We start from the raw sequence: 13,716 nt of genomic DNA, 5'->3' as shown, positions 1-13,716 counted from the left end.
GACCCACATGGTGCAGCAGACCTCTCCTGTTTCACCCGCTGCTCCCCTCGGCAGTGTACTTCATTGATCTGCCTGTTCTGCTCCCTGCTCTGTCTCTGGTGAAGCCTCTCACCACCCCTGCACCTCTGGGCTGGATCCCAGTTCTGTATGCATAAATATTAAAAAATATATTTTAAAAAAAGAAAGTTATCCATGCTCCCAGTTTGGTTCCATCCAGCGTTTGAAAAAATATAAATTTCGTGACTAACTCTCTGCTTCTGATAGTGATAAGGTAAGTTTAGCAAAAGCTAGCCATGTTAGTAAATTATCTATTTGCAGTGACACTACACAAAACACATTTATTGGTAGTATTATTCAAGTGAGTCCAGGATAGCTGATTGCTGCAATAAGTTTCTGTCAAAGTGGAGACAGAAAAGAACCTCAAAGCTGCTCTAGGAGTTCAAAGTCATATTTCTCTGAAAAAAATGATGCACTGTAAACACGATGTAGCCTCAGACATCCCATTGAGCTGTTGTCAGAAGAACTAACTCGGGCTTTATGCCTGCACTCGGTAAAAGCACCTGAGTGTCTGAAAAGCAGACCTCATTACGTAGATTTTTAAATTGCCACCTTGCATTGTTCAAAGTCACAGAAAAGAATAGATTTGTAATTTGAAGAGTACACTGATTTCCCTGCACACTGTTTCTGCAGTGTAAAAAAAAAAAAGAAAAAGAAAAAGAAAAACCAGCAAGGGGACATTTTAAAGATCCATCAAGCTCTGTGTTTATGACAAAAATAAAAACTTGGAATACAGAATGTTCTGAAGAAGATTGGAGTTTTGTACTGGATATGGAACAAGACTGAGACACTAAGTTTATATAGTGACAAACAGTTACTCAGAAGAAAACTGATGTCCTTGAGCAGCCCTGTGTGATTTATAAGCAAAACTACCTCAAACAGCAATGTAGGAAGAACTGAACATGGCGGTTTCTGCTCTCACCGAAAAAAATAATCTGGAGGTTCTGTTCATGCCAAGTAACAAGCTCAAGGCCACTTACCAGGAAGCTGTGATCTTGTTTTTATTAAAGAAGTCGAAAGATTTCCCTGTGGCCTCCAATTTGATTGCTTTGGAGGCAGGGTGGGGTGTTGCCTTGGGCCTGGGGGAGCGGGGGGAGGTCAATTCCCAGCCACCCTCCTGCCCCACAACAGGCTCTAGGACAGCTGCTTTGGTGTTTTTTATTCCAGTTGAGCCCAATTCTCCACTGCCACGCCCTTCACCACAGGCAACCATTCTTTCCCTTGTTTTGGAATTCATTCAGTGTGGCACGCATGTACCATTGTGTTGGCTGCAGGTGCAGCACACAATGATTTGATATTTCAAAATATCAAATTTGTGTATTTTGAGAAATGATCACAAGTCCATCATACAGTTACTTTTTTTTTTTTTTCCTTTTTAAACACATTTAGGATCTCCTGTCTTTTTGCACAGGCAACCATCCTAAGGTTTTGTAATCACTTAGTGAACTTATTTTGTGCCTTTTACGTATCCATTCTAAGGCTCAGTATGTCACATGAAAATTCTGCCTTCCTGGAGCCCACAGCGAAAAAAATAAGTATTAAATATTGTGGAAGGGCATCATTAAGCAGGAGGAGAGCATCAGAGAAGGAGAGGAACTGCTGGGCTGGGGAGTGAGGCTGCCTCCTTCAACAGGGTAGTGAGGCAAGAGCTTGCTCAGGAGATGACATTTGAGCGAAGAGTTGAGATGAGCTCAGAGCCACACAGACTCCCGAGAAGCCCTTGGGAACAGCAAGTCCCAAGGACCTAACACAACCAAGTCAGTGCTCAGGAAGCAGAGCAGGAGCTTCTGCCAAGGTGGCAGGGCCCGGTTGGGGGTGAGGTGGCCTTTGCAAGGACTTTGCTTTACTTCCGACTCGCAGGGGATCCTCTGAAAAGTCCCAAGCACAGAAGTAGTGTCTGGCTGCTCTGCTGAGAACAGCTCACCAGGGGTGCAGTGAGGAAGCAGAGAGGCTGGTAAGAAAGTGACACCATGAGGGAGACCTGGTTGGTATCAACTCGGAGACCGGTGGTGACAATGCTGCCAGATGACCCTGTCCAGAGTGACAGCTGCCTGACCCAGGGAACAGGGTGTGTGCCGGGGGAAGAAAGGAAGAGTCAAGAATGACTGTGGTTTGAGTCTGAGCCCCTGGTGGGACAGGAGCACCTCTTATTGGATGGAAATCTGGAAGGAGAAGGTAGGTTGGGGGGAAAGATCAAGCTTTCAGGCTGGGATACTCACTTTGAGTTACGTTGGAGATATCTATTGGACACCAAAGTCAAGGCGATGAACAGAAAAACAGACGGGAAAGGTCCAGGGTGGAAAGTCTGAGATAGAATAACCCTTGAGACAGACCATGACGCAGGCTGAGAAGACCCCAAGTGAGTGAGAACGTGGGGCCTGGTCTTTTCCTAGAGCTGCCATAGCAAAGCAGCACCAAGTGGATGTAATTTATTCTCACAGGTCTAGAGGCAAGAAATCCTGAATGAAGGTGTCTGCAGGGCCTGACTCCCTCATCAGAGCTCTAGTAAAGAATCCCCTCCCATATCTTCTGGTTTCCACTGGTTGCTGGCAATCCTTAGCGTTCCTTGGCTAGTGGAAATGTACCCCCATGGGGTCTCCGTCTTCACATCGTATTCCCTCTCGTGTCTGTTTCTCTGCCTCTTCTTATAAGGACTCATTGCCAGATTAGGGGTCACCCTAATCCAGAATGATTTCACTTTGGTTCCATCTGCAAAGACTATTTCCAAATAAAGTCATGTGACCTCCAGGGTGGTGAGCAGTCCCCAATGCTTCCAGCCAGAAGGAAATGGGGACATCTGTCCTCCAAGGCCACAACCTGAGGGCAGCCCACACCAGAATCAGCTTGTAGGTGGGTGTTTTCTCCCAGGGCTTCCAGGAAGAGCCCAGTTCAGCCAACACTGATCTGAGCCTTGAAAGTCCCTGAGTAGAGAACCCAGACACGCCACACCTGGACCCCTAACCTACAGAACTGTGACATGATAACTGCATGGCAGTTTGTTACACAACAGAAAATGAACACAGCAGTGACCATGTATTTTTGCTTTAACAGACTTACATAGCATGCACTTCATAAGGCAAGATTCCAAGACTCATATGAGTTTTACGGATCTTTTCCCCATTTTACAGATAAAGAAACTAAAAACAGAAGTTAGGTCACTTGCTCAGGATTAGGTGCTAAACCCAAGAGTCAAATTTAAGCCACCTGGCCTGGGGACAAATGTTCAACTGCCACATCCAGTGCCTGGCTTCCAGCTACTGCAGAATGTTCTATATCATCTCCCCTAAATAACTTTATCTGGGGGTAAGCTTCACTAAAGAGGACACCCACAAAGCATTAGCTCCGTCCCAGGCGACACATGTCAGGCGCCTAAATGTTTCTGCAGAAGGCTCTGCCGAAGGCCACCTTCCTGCCCCAAGCCCGTCAGAGCCGCCAGCTTTGTCATTTTTCCAATCTGCTGAAAATAAAGTGACATTTCATTACTTGTTTTAAAAAGGAAATTTGTTAATTTTTTTATTGTAGTAAATATATATTAAAAATGACATTTTCCCCCGTTTAGGTTTTAGTAATTCACTAGCACTAATTACACCTAGGAGGTGGTGCAGCCATTACTGGCTCCAGACCTTTCATCACCGCAAGCATCACAAGCATCACTTCTCATTTTACATTTCTCTCTAAGCTCTTCACATGCTCTTCAATGCATTCAGCTTTGATTCTGCCTTGGTCTCACTAAAAAGGAAAAACTAAGGAAGAACAGAAACTCTAGGTATTAATTCCACACCACTGCTCAGGGGCAGAAAGTCTGAATGTAAATCCCAATCTTTGCCTTTCTGGCTGGGGAACCTCGTTGAGCCTCGGAACAAACAGAACGGACCCTTCTAGATTTTTCTGCATATTAAATGAGATGTCATAGATTGAAGGCATCTGACCGCTTCTAGAAAAGTATCTAATAAATGGCAGCATGATAATCATTAGCTTTCCTGCTGTTACCAATTATGCTTGGACTGCCACTTTATGGAAATATGAATAGCCTGACTCAGCCATCGTCCTCAAGCCACACCATCCCCATCACCATGGATCTATGCTCAGGCTTTGCTCAGGAAGAAGCAGGACTGAGAAACCAAGCTGGAGCGAAGGAAAGAAGGTTCAATAACTTTCAAACCATAACCTTAAATAAGGAGCGATTCCAGGACCAACAGAGGAGGAGCTGCTGGCGAAGATTCTCCCCCAACCCTCAGCGGGCAGCAAAAGGACCCCGGCCCCTCCTGCAGGCAGAGAGAAAAAGTCCGGTCCCACTGATACATACGTGAATCGCAGCCAGAGCCAGACGGACTTTTTATGGTCTCTTTTTAAAATGCTGCGCTATGCCAACAAAAATAACTCGGACTCTGAGAAAAATATGGTGGTTACCAGAGGGGAAGGCAAAGAGGGTGGGTTGAGGGGCAATTTGATCATGGGGATAGTGGCAGGACTTTGATGGTGCGTGAGGTGTGGTGTCTAGGTGTGAAGCTGGGCTCCTGAGGTTATAGAATATTGTAAACCAATACTGAATCAATAAAATGTAATTAAAAGTTAAATAAAATGAATTGCCGTGGTATGCTAATGCATGTTTCAGATGTGGATCCCTTCCATTTAAATGATGACTCATGCAAATAACTAACATTCACAGATTTCACTTAGGACGGTGCCATCTCTCACTCCGATTTTAAACAGGAATCCGGGCTTGTTTGCCACGTTAGGATGTGTGTCCTCCCACCAGAACGATACACACCACAGTCCCTTCAGTAAGCTGGCCAGCGTGCAGAGAAAGGACCTAAGCGAACGAAACAAAAACCAGCGTCCGCACGCAAGAAGAGTAAGTATTTTCCAGCATACTTTTCCAAAAGTGAGTCTGGTAGGGCTCAGTTTGCAGTGTTCTTTCTTTATGCAGCTTAATTCAGCTGTTTCACTAGCATTTGGGAAAGAATACAGAAAATTTTCTAACTGCGTCGCTTAAATCCTGTTTAAAATATTTTTTTCATTTCCCATTTTAGCAAAGTGCTTCTCTTCTACTTTGTAGAATTTCTAATTGTAGGGCTTCCAATTTGCTTACTGAAAGTGTGGGCTCTGGGCTAGAAAAGGATATTTAGAAATACTTACCACCACCACCACCTCCCCCCCCAAAAAAGCAAGTGGGAGTGGAAATTTGAAAGAGAACCGCCTAATTCAGGACTAAAACCAGTGTGAGAAGCAGGCTGCGTGATGTCAGATGTGCTTTTCAAAGTGCCGAGATGTTTGATTAGCTCCACTGAGAAGAGAAAGGTGCTTGGATCTCTTCTCGTTTCTTTAGAGTAACTTGGATGGGACTTGTGTGCAGAAAAACTTAAGGAAAAAAAGGAAATCCATTCTGCATGGTGGAAAACTTTTGAGAAAAACTGCTTTCTTCAAACAAGGTATGTCTGATGAATTACTAACCTATATAGACAGTATATTTCCACTGTATTATCAAAATATTAAAGTGTATTTGTCACTAAGAAATAATATGTACCTTCACCAAAAGTCTGTCCAGATTTCAGTCTCAACTGAATTGAGATTAGAGTGGGTGGTTGCTGATCACATTGTAAACAAGTAATATTTAATATGCATATCAAATGTAAATAATGCTAAAATAAGGCAGCTTTTTGCTGTATCTTTAATTGTTGTTAGATTGATATTTAGTCGTATGATACTGGCGTAGACTCTTGTAACACTTTTAAGTCTCTTATCTTGACTTTTAATACCTGTCTTCCTACTTGGATAAAATAGCAAAGTGACAAATTATAACAATTTATTTCGTAAGAAATGAGCATGTTGGTGCTAAAATTGCAAAAGAAAATATCTAAGGTGGATCCATACTTCTCTCTACCCAGAAAGATCCGAGTGGAATGTGGCCAGATGAGCCTTTCTGTATCTTGTTTACACTGGAAGTGTTTTTCTTAGGCTGACTGCTTCTTTTACTGATAAGCTCAAGAAGGGTTGGCTTTGTTAATTCTATTGTAGCTCCACTTTTGCGTGTGTGCAGGGAAATGGGATACTCCGTCTCTTTTAAGAATGATTTGTGTGAAACCAGTATAAACATGAAATAAATGCCTCAAGCACAGGTTAGACAGAAAGGATAAGATTAAATAATTAGATGTGAGGGTTTGCTCTGAATAACCCATGGCACCTCTGCCATCTCCAAATCAAGAGAGGAATTTAAGACTTTGGGTTCCTTGTAAAAATAAAGCTAGGCTTTCTTGGCCATGGTGGTTTTTCAAAAATGTAAGTGTAAAAACAAAACAAAACAACAACAACAAGAAAAAAAAAAAAAACAGCAGTTTGCCATTACGTTGTGTTGCAATAAATTTGGAAGTTTTCGTGGTAAAGTTCTAAGGTTGTTTCTCCCTGGGTCTCTTGAAAGACGAAACACCCCGCAGCAAGGCAAGATCAAACACTAGTTGTGTATTTTCTCTATTGTGTTTGTTAGCTGCAAGTAAGAGCTACAGTAGGAAAACTGAAGGTTCCTGTCTTGTTTATTGAATTAAAGGACCCTCTTTTATAAAGGGCTTTAGACAAAGAACTGCCCGTCAAGGGGGCTGCCTTTTTAATTACAATATGCTGGTTTCCCAGACTCAGCTTCATTTACGTATGTCTTACACCTCTGCCCTGAAAGGAAACATCTCAGCAGCACGGCAAGTGCTTTGTATCTGTCCTGAAATAACGTGTACTTTCTGGGTATCATTTAGGAGATCTAATTATCTTTCTTGTCAAGTTTCTGATCACATGAAGAAAAGCTTCTTTCAGAGAAAATCCAGTGTTTGAGAATGGTGTCTGAATAGCACCAGAGAACAAAACTGCTGTGCTGCTCTCATCTGTAATGCTGGTAAGACAAACCGTAGACAGGAAAGCAGTGGAGTTCAGGGCACCGTGCCAGGCCAGGCGACCGCAAGTACAGTAACGGCCCTGCCGTGTGACCTTGGGCAAGGTGGGCAGCACTTCTTGGCTTTTCTTTCCCATTTGAAAAGCAAGGCCTGCACACACACCCTCCTGGGGTGGTCATGAGGTTCAAAATTGATTTTCAGCTCCACAAGGACTTTGAAACTTGAGAAGTCTAGGAGTAGGGTCTCCCTCCCCCACCCCACCCCAATAGTTTAAAAAAAAAAAAAAGTACACCGGAGTCATTGGCCTTAAAAGAAATGTTTCTTGGCCTCCTCCCGTCATACATGCACACTCCCAACAGCCCCGCTCCCTGCTCCTGCTTGGGGGCGTACTGAGTGCCCTGCAGTAGGGCAAGGCCCCTGGGGAGGTGATTCCACCTCTCTGTGCCTCCATTTCTCCACAGAGGAAATGAAGTCATCTAAGTGCCCCTCCTAATCCTGTGGGTCCACGGGAACCTCTCCGATAGCAAGACGAGATGCGGCCACGCCAGTGTTGTGGGCAAGACTGTCTATTGCAAAATGAAGTATCAAACTGTGTGTGTACCTCCATGGTATACTGAGGACAGCAGTTCAAGTTGTATGTATATTTATTTCAGTTTTCTGCTGTATTTCTGTGACTGTAAACTTCACGTGGAGATAAAGTCAACTACATAAAGCTCAGGCCTTCCCGCACTGCCAAGGCCAGAGCCCCTCCTGCGCTGTGGACCTGAGGGTGTCTCCGACAGGGGGCTTGCCACTTTTTAAATATCTTGATTTGGACAAGCTACTTATACACTTTCTGGATCTCCTTCTCCTCACCTGTCAAAGGAGTCTATTACTCATGCGTCCCTCTAAGGATTGTGGGAACAAGTTTCAATCAGTGCTTGGTGTACCCTCAGCAACTAAATGTCAACCAACTTGTGCTTTCTGACATGAGTAAAGTGAAGGAATCAAATCTGCTGTGAAGCAAATCTGTGATCCTCTTTGGAAGTAGTAGCAAATAATTTGTGGCAGAATGATGTGATATTAATATCCTATTGCTATTAAATACAACTCTGTGATATTAATATACTGCAAGTTCTTGACATCTGACCTCACCAATCACTAAATGACATGCAAGGGAGGTTTTTCTGGGATGTCTGTAACTTGAGAAATTCCAAAGGCTCCCCTCTTGCTGTCTAAAAATGTCTCTCCCTCTGATTTGCAAAAATTCCTGATCTCCTGGACACCATGGGGTGAGAGAGAAAGTTCAAAGGGAACCAGCTAGCTTTAAAAGCATGAACGGTCCTTGGGCAAGAGAGCAACTTCTGTCAGGAAAGAGAATGGGGCAAGAAAGAGCAACAGAACAGGGCAAATTTAATTAACATTGAACAGCTTAATTGCACTGGTTATTAAAACTGGAATTCAGTTCCAGAAGTGCCCACCAGCAGGCAGGCCTTGTAGCAGGTTACTCCAGCTGTGCACCTGGACACTGCCAGGCCCACTGCCTGTCACCAGCCTCCATTGCCGTGTGCAGCCCACAGCCCTCCTGCAGGCTCAGGAGAGCACGCCGACAGCCCAGCTCTGCTCGTGGCCCCAGCAAGCTCTGCCCAGCTGCTACATGGGCACAATAGCTGGCACCTGCAGCCAAGTGTGTGTACAGACACCACTGGCAATGGCCATCCCAGATGCCTGCCCTGATCCTTCCTCACTGGACCTGAAGTCGCCACTGTGGACCTCCCACCACCCTTGCCAGGGACCACATTTGTCCATGTGGATGACCCTAGAGACCCTAGGCATCATGATATCATGCCTCCTGGTACTGGGGCAGCCAAAGCTGCCCCTCTGGGTGCCCTCATCACAAGACATGGGGCCCCAGCACGCCCCTGCCTGCCAATGAAGGTCTCTCCTTACTGACGTCCATCTACAAAGCCTGAAAGAGCTGTCTGCTTCCCCAGAGACGCAGACACCCACACAAAGAATGTGCGGACCAGCACCAGAGGGACACAGCAAAGCCCCCGTGACTGCCCCAGGGGAGTGGGGAAACGCCACGCCTGACAAGTATTCAAAATATTGCTGTAAAGATGTTGAGGGAACACAGATAAACCCTTGAACCAAACCAGGAAAACTATGAGAAATTTAACAAAAAGAAAACCTTGAAAAGAACCAAATGGAAAATTGGGGCCTGAAGAAAAAAATTGTAATTCTAGAAAAGTGTGCGCACACACGTCAGTCCTCAGGGTGCACCTGGCTGCGCCCCGTCTCCCACCAGGAAGCGAGGCCCCAGCACGAGGCTCCCGAGCCCACACTCCCAGTGGAGCCGAGACTATTTCAGTTTTGTTTATTGCATTTCCTAGGGTTACCTCATGCATAAAATAAACAGTAGTGGATACTGGATTTGGAATTTGTTTTTAATCAACTAGAAAATGTTTCTGTGCCAACAGACTACAAACCTTAAAGAAACCCTTGGAAACTGCCTGTGCAAAGTGCTTGGGGCTGCCTGAAAGGCTCACAAAGCAGCCCCAGGATGCTCTGAGTTGAGACCTATAAAAGCTATACATCATGTGGCAACCTGCAGAAGGCGGGTCCCCTTCCCCTCCCCCCCAGATGTGACTCCACTCAAATCCATTGCCACATTCCAGGCCTGATGTCCCGAGGGAGAAAGGTGAACCCAAGTAATAGGTGCCAAAATTCTTGCCTGCGTCACACCTACAAGCCCAGGTCTTGGAATGAAGGGATGCTAGCTTAGTTAAGATTCAGCTGGGAGAAGATGTTGGTATTTGTCTTTTATTCTGGTTTTACTATTTTGAAGACATTGATACCCATTTCTGCTTCATCTTAGTCCACTCGGCACTTTTGTTAACTACTTTTAAATGCTAGTTGTCCTTCCTCAGCTATTTGATGGCCCAACAGGTCTGATAGGTCACTGAGCAGAGAGGGGGAGGCACAGAGCCATGAGCTGCCAGCAGTCTGGATCCCTCCTTGCTGGCAGTCACAGACACACATGCTCTCTTCCCCACCACATGCAGACGTCAAGCCCAGGCTGACCCAGGCACAGCACTGAGAGTCAACTGGTTGCCTGACCTCTACGTCCTCAGTGAACATCTAGGTGGCCACATTTTGCAAGAAGATGATAGTAAGAAAGCACACCTACAAAGACATTGTCACATGCTGCCAATATCCTAAGTCTTCTTCCTCCTTTAATTGACTTAATCCTAATGGCAACAGTGTTAGGGGAGCTGTTACTTCCCCCCCCTACTGGGGTGAGAAAACTGACACACTAAGAAGTGAAGTTGGTGGCGTTACACAGCATGTAGGTGGAGCCAGGCAACCTAGCTCCAGAGCTCACACGTTTAACCCACTGGGCGACGCTTCCGTCTAGTTCTGGCTTTCCTGTCACTGTGCCAAACTTATTCTTTGCCATCCCTGAAAATCTTTTTATTTTATATTTTTAAAAATTTATTTGTCCATACAGAACTTGGGTACAGGCCAGAGGTTCAGGGGCAGTGAGAGGATTTACCAGAGACAGAGTGGGGAACAGAACAGGCAGATGGACAAAGTACACTGCTGAGGGGAGCAGTGGGGGTGGGGGTGGGGGGTGGCCAGGAGAGGTCTAACGCGCTGTGTGGGTCCCCTCCAGGGCGGGGGAATCGAACTCGCACTGAAGCCACTGCTGCTGGCTTGCAGTGCTGTGTTGTAACACGTTGTGCCACCAGGGAGGGCCCTGAAAACAGTTTTTAAATCAAGTCAATGTCTGAGAAAAATATTCCTTGTTAGCCTAGACACCTCAGTACTAGAGATGGGGCAATGGAGGCAGGAAACTCATGAGGAAAGCCTGCTGGGGAGAGAGAGTTTTGAATGGTCATTCGTAGGGAACCCCTGTACTTAAGAACCGCTTTTCAGCTGTGTTGAGAAGACCTGACAGAGGGGGAAGGCCAAGATGCAGAAACTATCACATTCTTGGAGTGCAGGTCCCCAGAAGGCAGCTTTTATCCTCGCTCAGTGTCACAGAAAGACTGACTTCCTCACAACTCAGGAGATTCTGGAAAAATCACTTTCCCTGATAAACAGCCCTACTTTGACAAAGACTCAAACATTTCTCAAATTCTTTTCCTTACAGGCTAAGGTTTTACATGGACATGTAAAAATTCATTAAAAAAAAAAATCGCCCTTCCAACAATAGTGAGAATGGACTGTTTCTGCATTCTTTCTCAGATTGAAAAAGAAAAAAGAAAGTCTGTTCCTTCGAGAGAATCCAATGTATAGTTTCCAAGGATCAGGTCACTGGCATCTCAATGCTAAGCGAATTCCTTCCTGCCAGTTCCTTTGTGTCCCAGACAGAGAAAACATGCTTTGGATGTAAAGATGCAAGTCAACTTGCCTGGACTGGCTTGGCTTTTAGAATGTGTATGGGGTGCATCTGTGCTCTGAAACATGAAAGCAATGCAGGGAGCCCGAGAATATTCAACAACAGCAATAACAAGTAGTTACTGGGTCACTACCATGAGCCAGCCACAGTTCTGTGCACTGGGGAATCCAAGTGAACAAAGCAGTCTCATCCCCCCAGAACTGCCCATCTGGAGAGGTGAAATACACAGGAAGGCATGGCGGTGATGTGCACCGGGTGGGGCGAGGAGGCTAAGCAGGCAGTGAGGTGAGTTTACGTGTCGCGTGGTCAGAGAATGTCTAATCATGGGCTGTTTAAACAGGGGGGCAAGGGGCCAGCTGTGTGGATGCCTGGAATGGGGTGGAGGGACATGCCCGCAGAGGAAGTACACCGGCCCTTGGGTCTCAGGGATAGGGCCACTGCTGCAGGGTTGTGCTTGGGGGCCAGGGTGTCTGCATCAGGCTGGGTGAGGAGGAAAGAGGACATCAAGGGTGCACCTTGCACAAGCTGATGCCTCCGAACACTCCCCCAGTGCCCACACCCATGCATCTGCCCTGGGTGAAATCTGAGTAGGTGCCTTAATATTGCCAGCCATGGTCAGTTTTTAATACAACTGTGTTCATGTTCCACCCCCAGGCAATTCCACCCCCAGGCAATTTCAGTACAGTTGTGTGTACAATATGTGACACTTCAGCAATGTTTACAAACAAACATGGCATCTACAGTTGCAGGTTTCGTCCTCCACCTGTAGGCTTGCTTTCTGTAATGGGGATGTGTGATTGCACGCTTTCAGCACCCTGCTCTCTCCTCTTCTTCCCTTAAGTTGTTTCCTAGAGTTGAAGTGGGTGCAGACAGGAAAGGCAACAGACAGGCCTGTGTAGTTGCTATGCTTGTGAGCTGCACCCGGCTCCCTGGGCTGGCAGGCCTCCACGGAGGCCTCTAATCCTCACAGGGGCACGTCCATAGGTTCTTCAGAGGTCAACAGTCCCTGGCTTTCAGCTCCCCGGGTGCTATGACCCATGAATCTGCCGCAGCGGCAGCCACAGTCCTTCCCTTAGTCCTGACCCTGGCGCATCGTATCCAGCCCCTTCTGCTGTACATGGCCGAGATCTGAGCTCACCCAGCCTGGCTGCTGCCCTTGCCTCGGCTACCCACTCTCCTGTAGCTGCTGAGTCATGATCAGACCCCAGCCCACTGCCCAAGGGACACAACTACTCAACCACTCCAAAGGGGTCACAAGGCACCACAGCTTGACTCCCCAGGGAGGGAGCAGGCTGGCTGGCTGCCCCTGCAGACATGCAAGCGGCTACAGAGGCACAAAGATAGTTTGCCTGAGGAGCAGAAGCTACTTTATGAAAGGTTGCTTTTCAGCTGGCACTGCCCTTCCTCCACCTCCCCAGAGAAGGGGCACAGGTGGCTTCCACAGTCCTGCACAGTAGGCACAGCAGGCAGGAGCTTCAAGAACACTTTGGAATACGGCAGTAGTTGGCACTTAGTCTCAGCCGAAACTCACACAAAGGATCATCCCATTTTAACATCCCGTTACACAGTCAATTACAATACACTCAGTGTTTATTTAGATGGGTGTGTTATGCCTGGTTAAACTTAAAAATACGCCTGGTGCTTTACTTTACCCTCAATAACATTTGGGAGAAAGAAAAAGCTGTGAGTTCAGCCCAAATAGGACTCTTGAAAAAAATCTCTCCATTTTACAACTAAGAAAAAACTTTGTTAGGTTGTATATGTGTTTTATAGTGTGGGTCTTAACTATTGTCAACAGTGTACTTCAAAAAGCTTAGGATAAATGTGTCAAGAAAATAGGTGGTGAACCATTCTGTTGCATGAGAAAATTGGGTGATAGTGAAGTGAAATGCTTCAAGTCTGGGATTTAATTTTGGTCCTGCTCCATATTCACTCTATAACCTCGAATAGATTATGAAATTTCTCTAAGCCTGAATTTCCTCTTTTGGGAAAAAGAGAGAAAAAGGCCTAACACTATTTACCTGAGAAGATCACCATGGTAATTAAATAGTCACACATGTGCAGACAGAAGCACAAGATTAGCATTCAATAAATGACAGTAACCACTACAGCAGTGGGCTCTAGACTGCTAGAACTTTCCATGAAGAGGAAGGCACTAGACAGGTGGGACATGACAGAGAGCTGGAAGGCTCTGTCAGAGCTGAGAATGGTCTGGGCAGGGTCTCTGAAACTTGAGGCTATGTGACTCCCTTTGGAGATCTGGGTCTCCTGTTTCTAAATGACTGTGCTGGTCCCCACCAAATCCAGGACTTAACCCTCCTCAGGTAACCGACCTCAGTTGCTTAGCCCTCCTCAGTAAACAGGCCTCAGTTGCTTAGCCCTCCTCAGTAAACAGGC

At 46.0% G+C, this 13,716-nt stretch overlaps 1 protein-coding gene across 1 annotated transcript in view; it reads left to right on the top strand.

Annotated features, from left to right (window-relative positions):
• Positions 1-4,836: 4,836 nt before the first annotated feature.
• VIT (vitrin) overlaps positions 4,837-13,716 on the top strand; it is a 100,057-nt gene continuing 91,177 nt past the window's right edge. Inside the window, exons 1-2 of the mRNA XM_012727658.1 lie at positions 4,837-4,912; positions 5,387-5,489. The gene's annotated coding sequence lies outside the window, so the exon portion shown is untranslated. The remainder of the gene's footprint in view (positions 4,913-5,386; positions 5,490-13,716) is intronic.

Source organism: Condylura cristata, unplaced genomic scaffold (assembly GCF_000260355.1).
Source record: "Condylura cristata isolate star-nosed mole 26May11 unplaced genomic scaffold, ConCri1.0 scaffold00020, whole genome shotgun sequence".
NCBI lineage: Eukaryota > Metazoa > Chordata > Mammalia > Eulipotyphla > Talpidae > Condylura > Condylura cristata.
The sequence above is the reverse complement of the archived record's forward strand: the minus strand, read 5'-3'. Positions and strand labels throughout refer to the sequence as shown.